This window comes from Kogia breviceps, chromosome 19 (genome assembly GCF_026419965.1).
Source record: "Kogia breviceps isolate mKogBre1 chromosome 19, mKogBre1 haplotype 1, whole genome shotgun sequence".
In the NCBI taxonomy this organism is placed as follows: Eukaryota; Metazoa; Chordata; class Mammalia; order Artiodactyla; family Physeteridae; genus Kogia; species Kogia breviceps.
The window spans coordinates 13947610-13960512 of NC_081328.1; the positions used below are offsets into that span (position 1 = coordinate 13947610).

The following is a 12903-nucleotide window of genomic DNA, read 5'->3' on the forward strand; positions in this document are numbered from 1 at the left end:
AAAATTATCTGCTTTGCAGAAGTATGGAGCAGCTGAGGCAGGGTGGGTACACGGTGGAAAGTACCAGTGTGCTGTCACCTGGGAGGGCCCTTATAGGTTATCTCGTCCACACTGCCCCAAGATGGATAAAGAACCCTTTAAGTTGTCCTTGGACACATTCAGTGACAGAAGCACACAGCCTCCTCCCTTGTGGCCCTGACCCGCCTCTCGGGACTCAGCTGCCTCCCTTCCCTTCTGTTCCAACCAACTGCCCTCCGCCCGCTTTGTCCCTCAGACACACCAAACTCCTTCCCACCTCCTAACTGTTCCCTCTTCCTAAAGCTCCTCCCTCAGCCTAAAGGCTGGCCTCTTATGATTCAAGTCATGGCTCGAAGGTCAAGGCCATCCTGGTCACCTTATCTAAGTAGCCAGCTGCCCCCTCCCCACTGCGTCTACCACCTCCATACCTGTCTTTCTCTATACTGTAACTGGGATCTATTCCTTCACTTCTAGCACTTTCTGAAATTCTTGTTTATGTATATGTTTACTTCTGTTTTCCCCAAAGCCGATACTCCCTGTCAGCCCCCCACGGGCGGGAGCTTTGTCTTGCTTGCCGCTGCATTCACAAGCCCAGCTCACGGTAAATACGGTTGGCTGCCTGATTGAAAATGCCCTAAATTCTGACAGCTATACTCAATTAAAAGTTTATACATAGGGACTTCCCTGGTGGTGCAGTGGTTAAAAATCCACCTGCCAATGCAGAGGACACGGGTTCGAGCCCTGGTCCGGGAAGATCCCACATGCTGCGGAGCAATTAAGCCCGTGCGCCACAACTACTGAGCCTGCGCTCTAGAGCCCGCGAGCCACAACTACTGAGACCATGTGCCACGACTACTGAAGTCCGCGTGCCTAGAGCTCGTGCTCCGCAACAAGAGAAGCCACCGCAATGAGAAGCCCGCACACTGCAACGAAGAGTAGCCCCCGCTCGCCACAACTAGAGAAAAGCCCTCGCGCAGCAACGAGGACCCAATGCAGCCAAAGGAAAAAAAAAAAGTTTATACATAGATCCGAAGTGGGCTTCCCAATAACTTGCTGAGTAGGGACAACTAGAATGAGAACAAAGCCCCTGTGGATCTTCATATTTCAGTGCTTAACAGAAAGGTCTAGCTTTCCTGGTGACTGGCATAAGGGGAGTAGAAGAGAGGGGGAAACCCTCAAAAGTTTACTCCACTTTTTTCACTGCTTTGCACCTTTCTTTCTTCAAATCAGCCCAGCAGAGTGAGTATCCCAGTGACTTTGGACTCAGGCAGACGGCTTGGCTGAGCTGCTTGGAGCCATGTAAGCAGGGACAAGTCACCAAACCTCTCTGAGCCTCAGTCTCCATACCATCTGTATTGAAAAGCATTTTGAAATGTATTAAATAGGAAAAGGCACAGCTTGAAAAGGAGAACTATATTTTAAATAACACTGACAGCAAAGTATAGCCAAAGGGTTGAAAAGACTGTGTATTAGCCATATGTGGTAGGAAGAGAACAAAAGAGGCTACAGATAATGTGCCTTGGAGACAGAGGCTCAGTAAGTGGGAGCCGTTGGTAATAACCAGTTCTCGCAGAGCTTCTCCAGTGTGTCCATTTTGTGAGGCCCTCTGGGGCTTAAAGCAATCCCCTGCTCTCCAGAAACATGCCGTGTAGTTGGGAAAATAAGATGTATATACCCGAGCCAGTTGCAAAAGCAGATGACTTGTCTGAAGTTTTCCAGTAAATACCATAATAGTTAGGAAAGAGCTTGAAGTTGGAGAAGGAAAAGAAAAGCTGACCGGTTTTAAACTAGCTTCTGACCACAGTGACCACAGACATCAAGGATGAGGGTGATCAGTTTTCCAAGAAGAGACTAAGGGAAAATCTCCCTGTATGCAGAGGCCCAAGTTATCTTGAAGTTCCTGGAGGAGAAGAAGAGCTAAAGAGAGGGTGAGTGTTTTGTAATCTTGAGCAGGCCAAGAAAGCTGGGAGTGGGATGGACGGGAGAGGAATGACATCAGGGGCTGGAAGCAGAGGACTTGGTTCTAAAAATAGTTCTGTCCCTCTTGATCGGATCCTGAGTAAAGCCCTGGATGTCGCCTCTTGGCTCACAGCATCCTTGTTAGAAAAATAGAGAAAATATTTGCCTCCTTCCTAAGGGAACAAAAGAAAATTACAGTGGTCCTGAGTAATTTGGCCCCGCTTGGGAAGGAAACACGTCTGCACTGCGTGAAGTGGAGCTGAGAATCTTCCAGGCTTTTCCCCTGTTTTGCCACAAGCTTGGGGCCCTTAGAACATCTTCCTGTGTTCTTTCTTTCCCCTCTCTTTTTTTTCTTCCTTCCTTTTTTTAAAAAACTTTTATAAATGTTTTTAAATGTTGCTTTTCTGAAAAGGTTTTATAAAAATATTACCTACACATGGCAAATATTTAAGTAGTACAGAAGGGAATACAGTGAAAAAGCAGGGTTCCCTTCTACTTTTTTTTTTTTTTCCCTTCTACTTTTAATGTCTCTTCCCTCCAAGGCACTTACGATTCCCAGTTTCTTCTACATACTTAAAGCGATTTCAATACGCAGAGAAAACTGCCTCACTCCTTTCACTGCTGGCTGTTTCTCCATTGTCAGATATGCCACGGTTTACTCACTAAGTGTTCTTAGGACACTTTAAGTCTGCTAAGAGTGAAAGGCACTTTCCTCGTTGTTCATTGCCAGTTCTCATTTATGGGGACTGCTGTATGCAGACACAGTGCTGGGTGTTGAGACGTGGAGAGGGGCAGAGCCCCTTCCCTTGGGAACTCAGAGCCTGGCAGAGGAGGTGGGCATTTGGGAGGCGTCTGAGGGCTCTCACGGGTCTGTGCGTGCACAGGGCTGGGGTCCCGTCCTGGTACTCTGTGCTTCTCCCAGCTGCGACTTCTCAGCCAAGTTGTAAAAACAACTGCCCTCCAGGATGTGGCCCCGGCTGAGGTGTTTAGAGTCAGGGGAGGGAAGCCTGTAGCAAGGAAGTAAACACCAAAAACCTTGGTTCAAAGATATCATAGAAAGAGCATGGGGAAGTCACAATACCTGTAAAATGTGGGGGGACAGGGTTTGTTTAGCATAGGCTCATAAGGAATGGGAGAGAGGGGGCCAGGAAAAGGTGACCAAAGACACAAGTCATCTACTTCCAAATGTTTTCTGCCTTCCTCGGGGCATTCCTCTCCCACACCCCCTGTATGTCATATTCCTGGCACTCCTGAAAGGGCTTTTCGTCTCCTCCCCTTGGCCTTGCTTCATCTGGATCAGAGAGAGCCTCCCACGGGGGGCTCCTATGTAGATCTCTGGGCATAAGCCCAGGGTTCACAGTGGCAGCGAATCCTGCCCTGGAGGTGCTGTACCCCTCGCATGGTTGACCGTGGGCGCCATCACCAAAACAATGCCACGTCCCGGGAGAAACAGGGGGTCCTGTGAGACACACTAAAGACTGGAGTACTGAGAAAGCCCACAGGGAGGGGTGGGCGGGCCTTGTCTTCCATTATTGTGATTTACACCGTGTGTCCCAGCCTGTCTCCACAAGGGAACAGTTGCTGGGCCTTGAGACGCGCAGGGAAGTGGGTCTCCTTGGTGGCGGTGTCTGTGTGTGGTGAGGGAGAGAGAGCCGGGGAGAGGATGGAAATACTTAAACGTGCTCTTTACCTCTCAGAGCGAGACTGTGTTTATTCAGCAGCCTCAGAGCAGGCCGGAGGCCCCGCTGTTTCTGATCTAGAGCTAGTGGAACAAAGAGTAAGTCCTGCTGAACCACGATCGCCCAGGTTCACGGCGTCACTGACAGATGCACCGTTTTCCCCAGACACCAGCCGCTGAGCCCCACAGGTTCTCCTTCGGTGTCTGACTGCCGTCTCTCCCCCGTGTGTGTCGGTGCCTGCCTGCCTCACACCTGCTTCACACCCGCACTCACGGTCTAAGGAACCCGTCTGCTTCCTCTAGCCCGTGGCAGTCCTCCCCGGGATCACTGCTTTCGTCAACGCCTCTCCCGCTCAGGGCTCCCAAGTGCCTTCCATGCTCAGCACAGCCCTTCTCCCTGACCTCCAAGGGCGGAGGGTGTTCCTCCTCGGGGCCTGGTGTGGAGCAGGTGCTCAGTCGTGAAGGAGCTTTGATGGAGGCGGACAGCTGGGAAGGGTACAGGGCTGCCCTCTCTTGGGCAGTGGATGATGTCTGTCCACTCACCCCGACCGGGAGGCGAGGAAGGGCGGTCGAGGGGAGCCCCCCCACCCCCGGCAGTGGGACCAGGAGCCGGAACCAAGGAGCTCCACCAGGGAGGGAGTCCGGATGCTGGAGAAAGGGCGGAAGTGGCAACGAGTATGGGAAGCAAGACGGGAAGACTTCGCTTTAGGGAGGAGAGAGGCTGGATTTGTTGAGGGCAAGGGGGGCAGCTGAGGCCGACTGGTCTCTGGGATGACACCCACAGGGACAAGAAGCGGCGACAGCACATGTGTAGAGAGAGGATGGACCGTCTGCAATAGCTCCGTATGGACTGTGCCAGGGAGGCGGTGAGGAACAAGGGAAAGGTCCAGCCTGGGTAATCCCAATGTCTTTTTCTGATAGCACCCCTCAGCCAGGGAGCGAGTGGGGAGAAGACTGGCCTGGGGTGGTCCAAGGCTGGGGAGGGAGGGAGGGTGGGGTCTCCCACACACCAGCCCCTTCCCTCCCTGCGGCGGGCGGTGCGCGCCATCCTCGTGATCCCTGTTGTACTCACAGAGGAGCTGAAGGCCGCGCTGGCTGAGATGAAGGGATTCACCTTGTGTGGGAACGCACCCCCCCACGGACAGCACAGGGGCAGAGCTGGCATTTAACCCAGGTCCACGGGAGCCCCACTCTCTAGGCCAGCACCCCCCCCCCCAAAACAGCGGTTCTGAGAGGGGCCGGGGTGGCTGGGCAGGAATGGGTATTAGGTCCTCGAAAGAAGGCCAGGAGTGTTCAACAGGTTCATGAGACTCTGGAATGGTGTTAAAAAGTCATGTTGAGGGGGCTTCCCTGGCGGTCCAGTGGTTAAGACTTCGCCTTCCACTGCAGGGGCTGTGGGTTCCATCCCTGGCCAGGGAACTAAGATCCCACGTGCTGCGTGGCCGAAAAACCAAAACATAAACCAGAAGCAATATTGTAACAAATTCAATAAAGACTTTAAAAATGGTCCACATGAAAAAAAATCTTAAAAAAAAAAGTCACGTTGACCCAACGTGGAGGACAGACTGGGTAGAGAGACAAGAGCCGTAGCCACGGGCTGGAGTCACCCACTGCCCCCAGTCCCCTCCTCAGAACCACACCTTACACTTGTGTAGTCCCTGTTCACGCAGAGTGCTCACACATTGTGTTCATCTGAAGGGAGGCGCTGCCTAATGTGGACCCTGTCACCCTGGGATTTGGCCACGGGATGAAATGCCCAAGATTGCCCGGGAATCGCCAGCCAGCTCGCCAGAGCAGCCCGGTGCTCTCTGAAGCCCATCCCGCTTTCCTTGCAATCGCCACCCTGACATCTAGGTGGCGCCAAAACCTCACACTGATTCCTCCCAGGTTGGGGCACCTCCCACGCCCGGGAACGGAGTTGTTCCAACTCCGTCCCTGCAGACTCCAGCTCAACTCAGCCGGCTGCCAGCTCTGCTTTCTGGGTTCCGTTCCATCCAAGTACAGGGGCTGCAAACTTTCAATTGTTGTTTCTGTTCTGCCTTCTACTTGGCTGGGACCCTGTCCTCCTCTAGGGAGAAGTAGGTGGGTCAGCCTTCACCCTCCCATCTCAGCTTCAGGGACATCCCAGAACAAGTACTGCATCTGTTCTTTTCAAATGTAAAAAATAATTTTACTGAAAATATAATAACATTAAGTTCACTTTTAAACTTAATTTTAAAAAATTATCGAAGCAATGTATTCACATGGTTCAACACATGTTGACCCTCTTCAGATAATTAAAATATTGTTAACGATTCACCCACTCGCCCAACACCACAGGCATATACTACGTTTTCCAGATGACCACCCACTGTTCTGATACTGCTTTACCTGTAGCTGGTTAACAAAATGGGAAAGAATTCTTTCATTCATTCCTTCTGCAAGTATTTACTGTGAGCCATTAGGCTGGGCTTTATTGGAGGCACCGGGAAGGGCGAGGAATTAAACAAGGTCCCTTCTGGCTGAGCTCACCTCCCAGCGGTAGAGCCGGACAGAGAGCCAGGGGCTAAGTCCCAGGAAGGAAAACAGGGCAGGATGCGGGGTGAGGGTGATGGGGGGGTGTCGGTGGTCAAGAGAGATCCTTCTGAGAAAGTGACATTGAGCCGAAAACTAAATAAAAATTCGGGAGCAATTTGCTGGGGGAGGAACTACACCTGTGGCTTGTGGAGCAGCTCCTCCCCCGCAAGCGTTTAAGAACACGAGGGTCAGGATTCTTAGCTCCTCTCGGCCTGCTGCCCGCCCCTCACCGCCCGCGGCTCCCTCTCTTCCCAGGGCACTGCCCCTTCCGGGGAGCGAGTGTTCGTGTGTGTGTGTGTGTTGGAGGGAAGGGGTCCTTCCCCTCCCCGGGCCCCGGCTCCCCCTCCACTCCCACCCCCAGCGGCCCCTCCCCGGTGAGCGCGCCCACCCCACCATCCCCCATCCTTCCCCCTCCCCAGGAGGAACGCAGAGGCGCAGCCGCGGGGAAATGTAAAGTTTCTGCGGCTCAAAAGTGACGCACAAATTCTTTAAGAGCTCTTTGGCGGCGGATATCTAGAGATCAGACCATGTGAGGGGCCGAGAGTACAAATACGGCCTCGCGGGCGCCGGCGCCGGCACAGGCAGCGGCGCCCCGGTGCCTCGAGGGCGCGAGGGTCGCCCGCCTCAGAAGCCCCGGACCGGCCTCCGCGGACTCCCGGCAGGTGGGTGCGCTTTCCTCCCGGCTTCTAATGGCCACTTCTCTCCCGAACTTCATCCCGCCCGGCCTCTCCGGGCACCGGCGCAGGGGCTCTGGGCAGGGTGCGCGCGCGCGGAATCGACCGCGGGGACAAGGGGACGTGGGCGGGCGGGCGACCGGCTCGGAGCGCTCCTTCGTCCCCGGCTGCCCGGCTTCGGGTGGCCCAGTAGCCCAGGAGAGCCCTTCAGGACGGTCCTGCGGTCGGGAGGAAAAGTTGCTTTACTTTCAACCCATGGCTTCTGTTTGCTCTTCACTGACGGCCATCGCGTGCGGGGGGCTGTGTGCAGGCATCTCTGGGGGGAGAGTCCTGGTGGACGCAAATGCCCAAATATCTAGAGAAATCTCTGAATGACACATAAGTGGGACGAGTCTCCGTGCGCTTGGGTAGTTTCCCTTGGCAGAGCCGATGCATGCTCAGTCATTCAGAATTTATGTGAAACCCCAAACTCCAGCGAGCTGTTTTACGTGGTTGAAGTGTGTAACCATCAGTTGCTTGAAAAATGTGTACATTCAAATTTGCTTTTGAAAAGGCTCTCTGGAGCTAAAGAACACTAAGAAACACATTTCTTTTTGCCCTGGGTCTTCTGCATAATGAATTTCTTTTTCAGTTGGGGTTCTAAAGAATTTCAGAGGGGTGGAATTTCTAAGAGTCAGACATCACAAAGGCTTGTGTGTATGTATTTTTATGATCAATTTTGTCCAGAAAAATGAACCAGGTCAGTGGATTATTTATGAGCCTGCTAGCTCTCATCAGAGTAAGACGAGATCAAATATTTAATGTGTTTTGCCTTCAGTTACATAGGAAAAATGTCTAAGAAAGCAACATTGGGATTTGTGTTTAATGGAAGTGGAGGGCGCCACGGCACATGGCTGTTTGGGTTTTGGGAGTGGAGGGAAACACACCGCTTTGACTCTGTCCCGTTGCTCGCTTTTGTGTGAAGCCACTGGTGCTCAAAGGTTCAGATTTTCCTACCGCAGACTCAGGTTGGGGTGGCTGCTTCCAGCGTGGATGAGATGCAGGTTCTTATGGGGTTTGTGCAAGCTGTTAGGGGCATGGGTTTTCCTTTTTTTTTTTTTTTTTTCACTGAACCTGAGTAAGAGCAGGTTGCAACTGCTTCACAATTAATCAAAAGTCCCCTCAACACTCGGGTGATCCATCTAGGACATTTCAGAGATGTGACACCAGCACAGATATTCAAACCCATCTCTTTTAGTCTCCTTGCTTAAAAATATTTATAGCAGGGGTGGGCGGTGGGGATGGAATAACATTGCAGTTTTAATGGAATCAGCAAAACCTCGGAAATTCCTCTTTGGGGAATTCTTAGAGTTGTCTGAGAATTTTGATGAGACTCGGAGAGGCATGTCAAAGAGTCACAAATGGGCGGGGTGACCGTGGAATGGGGTGCCTGGCTGGAGGATGTTGTCTCTATGGCAGGCTTGTAAAAACATCCTGGATGTGTCCCCCTCCAAAGAGAAATGCAGGTAATTCCAGACATTAAGCCAGTAAATGGCAGTTCTTCTCCTTCACACTCCTCGAATGGTATAATTTGGGAGAACAAAGGCAGGGTTGCCTGAAGAAGTTTAATTGTAATTTGGCTTAATGAATCAACAGGATATGGTCATGACTTGACTTTTTAAATAAAGATGCCTGGATGGCCAAAGGGAAAATTATGCAGTCATGTTTCTGTCAGTTTAAGAACGTACCTCAGACCTTAATTATTCCCCACCACAGATCAGCTCCTCTGGGTCTCGAGGTCCTCAGCTCTAAGCGAGGGGTGGGGGCCCTGCCTAACATGATGTCCACATCCCCTCCACTCACTCTGTGACAGTGAGCCTAGCCTCTCTGCTTTAAGCAAACACGAGTTGAAGTGATGGTGCCAAATGCCTGGGGGCCAGGACTCTCTACCCAGATGTTTCCATCAGATTAGGGTCCTCTGGGGACCCCCGGCTTTCCCTCTAAGGCAGAGGCTTTGCGCACTGACATGCACAAGTTAAGTCCTGCACCTCAACCCTGTCCAGCTGACAGGGGCCTGAGTTCTTAGACTCCTCGAATCCCCTTTGCAAACTGCCCAGGGTGTGGGGCAGGAGAAATGGCCCCCAGACGGTAGAGATTTGGGCTGGGCTGCTTTTCTTTGCAGTCACTGAGCTGTTGCCAGTGGGCCGCACTCCACTGAGGTCGGGGGTGTTCCACGGGACAGGCTTGGGAGTGGAGTCAAAGGTCTGATCAAGCGTCCCGTTTCTCTGTTCCTCAGGCAAGTGATGCCGACTTGCCTGCACGGAATCCCATCGCTGGGCGTAACCCGGCCAAACAGCGCCCTAAGGAGAGGGAACCGCCATCCTTCTAGGAGGGAAAGATGGAAAATAGACCCAGGTGGAAAATAGATGAAACTTAGCATTTTAAAGAACCCTGGCATAAATGACTTGCCCTGGTCAGAGGGTGACCTGCTTTTCTAGGGTGGGCATGAGACCCAGCGTCGGCCAGCACAGCCCCCCATTTCTAGGCAGAGCTCAGCGAACTGACGTGGGTCCACATGCAGAAATGATCTCTGAGTAAAGGCTCTGTGCAGGGGGCACTTCCTCCTGCCTGACCTTTGTCAGCTGTCAGCACCTGGGAAGATGAAGGCTCCCTTACTGAACGTCAACATTTTTGTAAACCAAGTGTTTTCCCAGCCGGGTGTCTAACGGGGTGACGAAGCGAGTGGAGATAAGGCCCGTGCAAGCAGAGGCGGTCCGGCTGCCTTATTTTCCTCTTTCCTTTGGCTCCCCTGGAACCTGGCAGCAGCTCCCTTGCTGCCACCCCAGCCCGGGGCCAAGGGCACTTGATAGTGGATATTGTAAGCCCTAGGCTTTCTAAAAGCCAGGACAGGATAGCTCTCCATTAACCCCCAAAACTCCTGGACTGCAGAGTGAGGGATGAACCCCAGAGACGTGGAGACACGGAGGTGGTGTCCCAGGGCCAGGTCGACCGCCAGGGTCCCCATGCCACTTGCCAGTGCCTGGGGTCTGGCACTGGAAGGTCTCCTGGAATCCTGAGGTCCACTTCTTTGTGTCATTATTTGAGGTAGGAAGGGAGGAGGTAGGGTCTGTGATGAGGCCGGTGGCAGATGTAGGAGAGCCACCTGTGTACCCTGGGCAAATCCAGAGCTGGAGCCTGGGAGGTGGGCTCAGTGAGAGGGAGCCATTCAGTGGGCCTTTGTCCTCTCGTGTTGTCGTGTGGTCTTTCGGGGCATATTCAAGGAAAAAGAAGATGGTATTTCCTTTGCTATGGAGCTGTTGCACGAAAATAAGATCAACTGATTTTTTTTCCCTCTAACTAACGGATTCCCTAGAATTAGGGAAGGGCGAGCTGGAAGGGGCCTCCTGGGGACCTGCTCCGGGTCCTGCGTGGCTTGTTGAAGTTCGCCAACGGCCCCGAGTTCCAGGCCAGGCCTCGAACTTGAGTCTCCTGCGCATCGGTTTTTTTCTCTCCGCTGGGTGTGTTGTTTTAAACGCTAAATTAGCTGACTCTTTTCCTTGTTTCAGAGGAGAGGAGCTGGGGCAGGAAGGAAAGGGGAGGGAAGAGACGGGGAGAGAGGAGATATGCTATTCCAGGCAGCAGGGAGGTTTGACTGGAGGTTTCCCAGCTCGTCCGAGGGTTAGAATTATTTTTCTAACCCCTATTTTATTTTTATGATTAAAAAAATTTTTTATTGGAGTATAGTTGACTTACAATGTTGTGTTAGTTTCAGGTGTACAGCAAAGTGAGTCAGTTATACATACACATATATCCATTTTTTTTTTTTAAGATTCTTTTCCCATGTAGGCCATTACAGAGTATTGAGCAGAGTTCCCTGTGCTCTACCGTAGGTCCTTATTAGTTATCTCTTTTATATATAGTAGTGTGTATATGTCAATCCCAATCTCCCAATTTATCCCTCCCTCCTTAACCCCCTGGTAATCATAAGTTTTTTGGTTTTTTTTTAACATCTTTATTGGAGTATAATTGCTTTACAATGTTGTGTTAGTTTCTGCTATATAACAATGTGAATCGCTATATATATACATATAACCCCATATCCCCTCCCTCTTGCGTCTCCCTCCCACCCTCCCTATCCCACCCCTCGACCATACCACCCTGAATACGCCCAATCCCATCTCCCCCCAGTTTTAAATTTTGAAATATTTCAACTGAAAAGTTGGCAAAGTGGCCCCGTGAAGCTTCACCAGTTGTTAACATTTTGCCACATTTGGGCCTGAGCTTTCTCTCTAATTAGACACATATCTAATTTTTACACATGTTAACATATATATAACTTGATACATTATGTATAATATAACTAATGTAATAATTATACTATATATATGTACATATATATAATTTTGTTGTTGAACCTGTGAGAATTTGCAGATATCCAAATACTTCACCCCTGGATACTTTAGCTCGTGTCTCCTAAGAACAAGGACATCCTCCTAACATAACCAGAGCACCATAATTATCACATTTGGAAAACTTAACATTGATAAAATATTTTATAAAATATACAGCCCATATTCAGATTTCCCTCACTACCTCAGTGATGTCCGTTTTAGCTCAGAGGGTTACTTTTTGAGACCATCAGATCCTAGGGATGGGAAATGACCTCTTGCCCTCATGTCAGTGCATCTGAGAACTAGATCAATTCTGTGTAATGATGAACTGATTTTTCATGAATGTTCCCGAACCATGTGTGTGTGACACATTGTAAAGCACATTTCAGAATTTGACCTAAGAGCATAGGCACCTTTGAGCAACGTTACACAAGTCACAAGCAGCTTGTAGCTGCAGAGGTGGCCCCCGTACCCTGCCCTACTCTGCTGCTGGACCCCATCTCTCCCCTCATTTAGTTCTCCTCCCTGCCCCACCCAGAGAAATGGGCCGGGTTCCCCCTTCCTTTCCTCTTCACTCACATTGTATCTAATTCCATTTCGAATCCCTTTCTCCTCCCCTTCTCTCTTCCACCAGCTGCCACCGGTAAATCTGCCCTCATTTCATAACACCCTCTCCCTGGGGCTGGTTTTCTCTCTCTCCCATCTCTCCCTCTCTTGGCTTTCTTTGTGGGTCTAATCGTGTCTGTTTCACACAAAAGTAGTCTTCGTAATATACCTGTGTTAAGGAAAAGAAAAATCTGTGTTTGGAAATGCTCCCATGTTTTTTAAAATCTTGATTTCTATTTATTGCATAAACTGCATTATAACAATAAAAGAGTATTTAGAAGGTGTAAGTGATACTCCTCGTTCTTTTTTTTCATTTTTTTTTAAAGGAAACTAATTTTTTTTTAATGATTTTTTTTTTTTTACATTTATTTTTTGGCTGCGTTGGGTCTTCGTTGCTGTGCGGGCTTTCTCTAGTTGTGGGGAGCAGGGGCAACTCTACTCTTCGTTGTGGTGCACGGGCTTCTCATTGTGGTGGCTTTTCCTGTTGCAGAGCACAGGTTCTAGGCGCGCAGGCTTCAGTAGTTGTGGCGCATGGGCTCAGTAGTTGTGGCTCGCGGCTCTAGAGCGCAGTAGTTGCGGTGCACGGACTTAGCTGCGTGTGGGATCTTCCCAGACCAGGTTTCAAACCCGTGTCCCCTGCATTGGCAGGCGGATTCTTAACGACTGCGCCACAAAGGAAGCCCGGGACTCCTCATTCTGCCTAATCTAACACACCACCTGTTTGAGTTTCCCAAGCCTCTTTCCTGGCCTTGTCCATGTTGAAACAGAGTGAAGGCAGTTTTGTTTTCTGCAAAAAGTTGTACATTGTGTAGTTAAATGTAATAAGGGATCTGTGTCCTCAACTTCTAAAGGCACCTCCACAGATTCTATACACAAGCCTCTCTCCCTCCTTATCCTTCTCTCCTTAAATTTAGTTTTCCTCAGGAACCAGGAAGAATGTTAAAATAAACAACTTCTAATCAGTTTAATTGTCACCTCCCACCCCCTTTTGTAGTACTTAAGAATGCTGTGTTCTACAGCTTGCATTTTAGGTGTTTTTGTA

General features: G+C 50.5%; 1 protein-coding gene across 2 annotated transcripts in view; it reads left to right on the forward strand.

Annotated features, from left to right (window-relative positions):
* Nucleotides 1–6382: 6382 nt before the first annotated feature.
* The window catches only part of SLC6A4 (solute carrier family 6 member 4), a 38374-nt gene continuing 31853 nt past the window's right edge, over nt 6383–12903 (forward strand). The window contains exon 1 of one of the 2 annotated variants that reach the window (XM_059046306.2): nt 6383–6873. The gene's annotated coding sequence lies outside the window, so the exon portion shown is untranslated. The remainder of the gene's footprint in view (nt 6874–12903) is intronic. The other variant, XR_010838250.1, reaches the window with a different exon arrangement.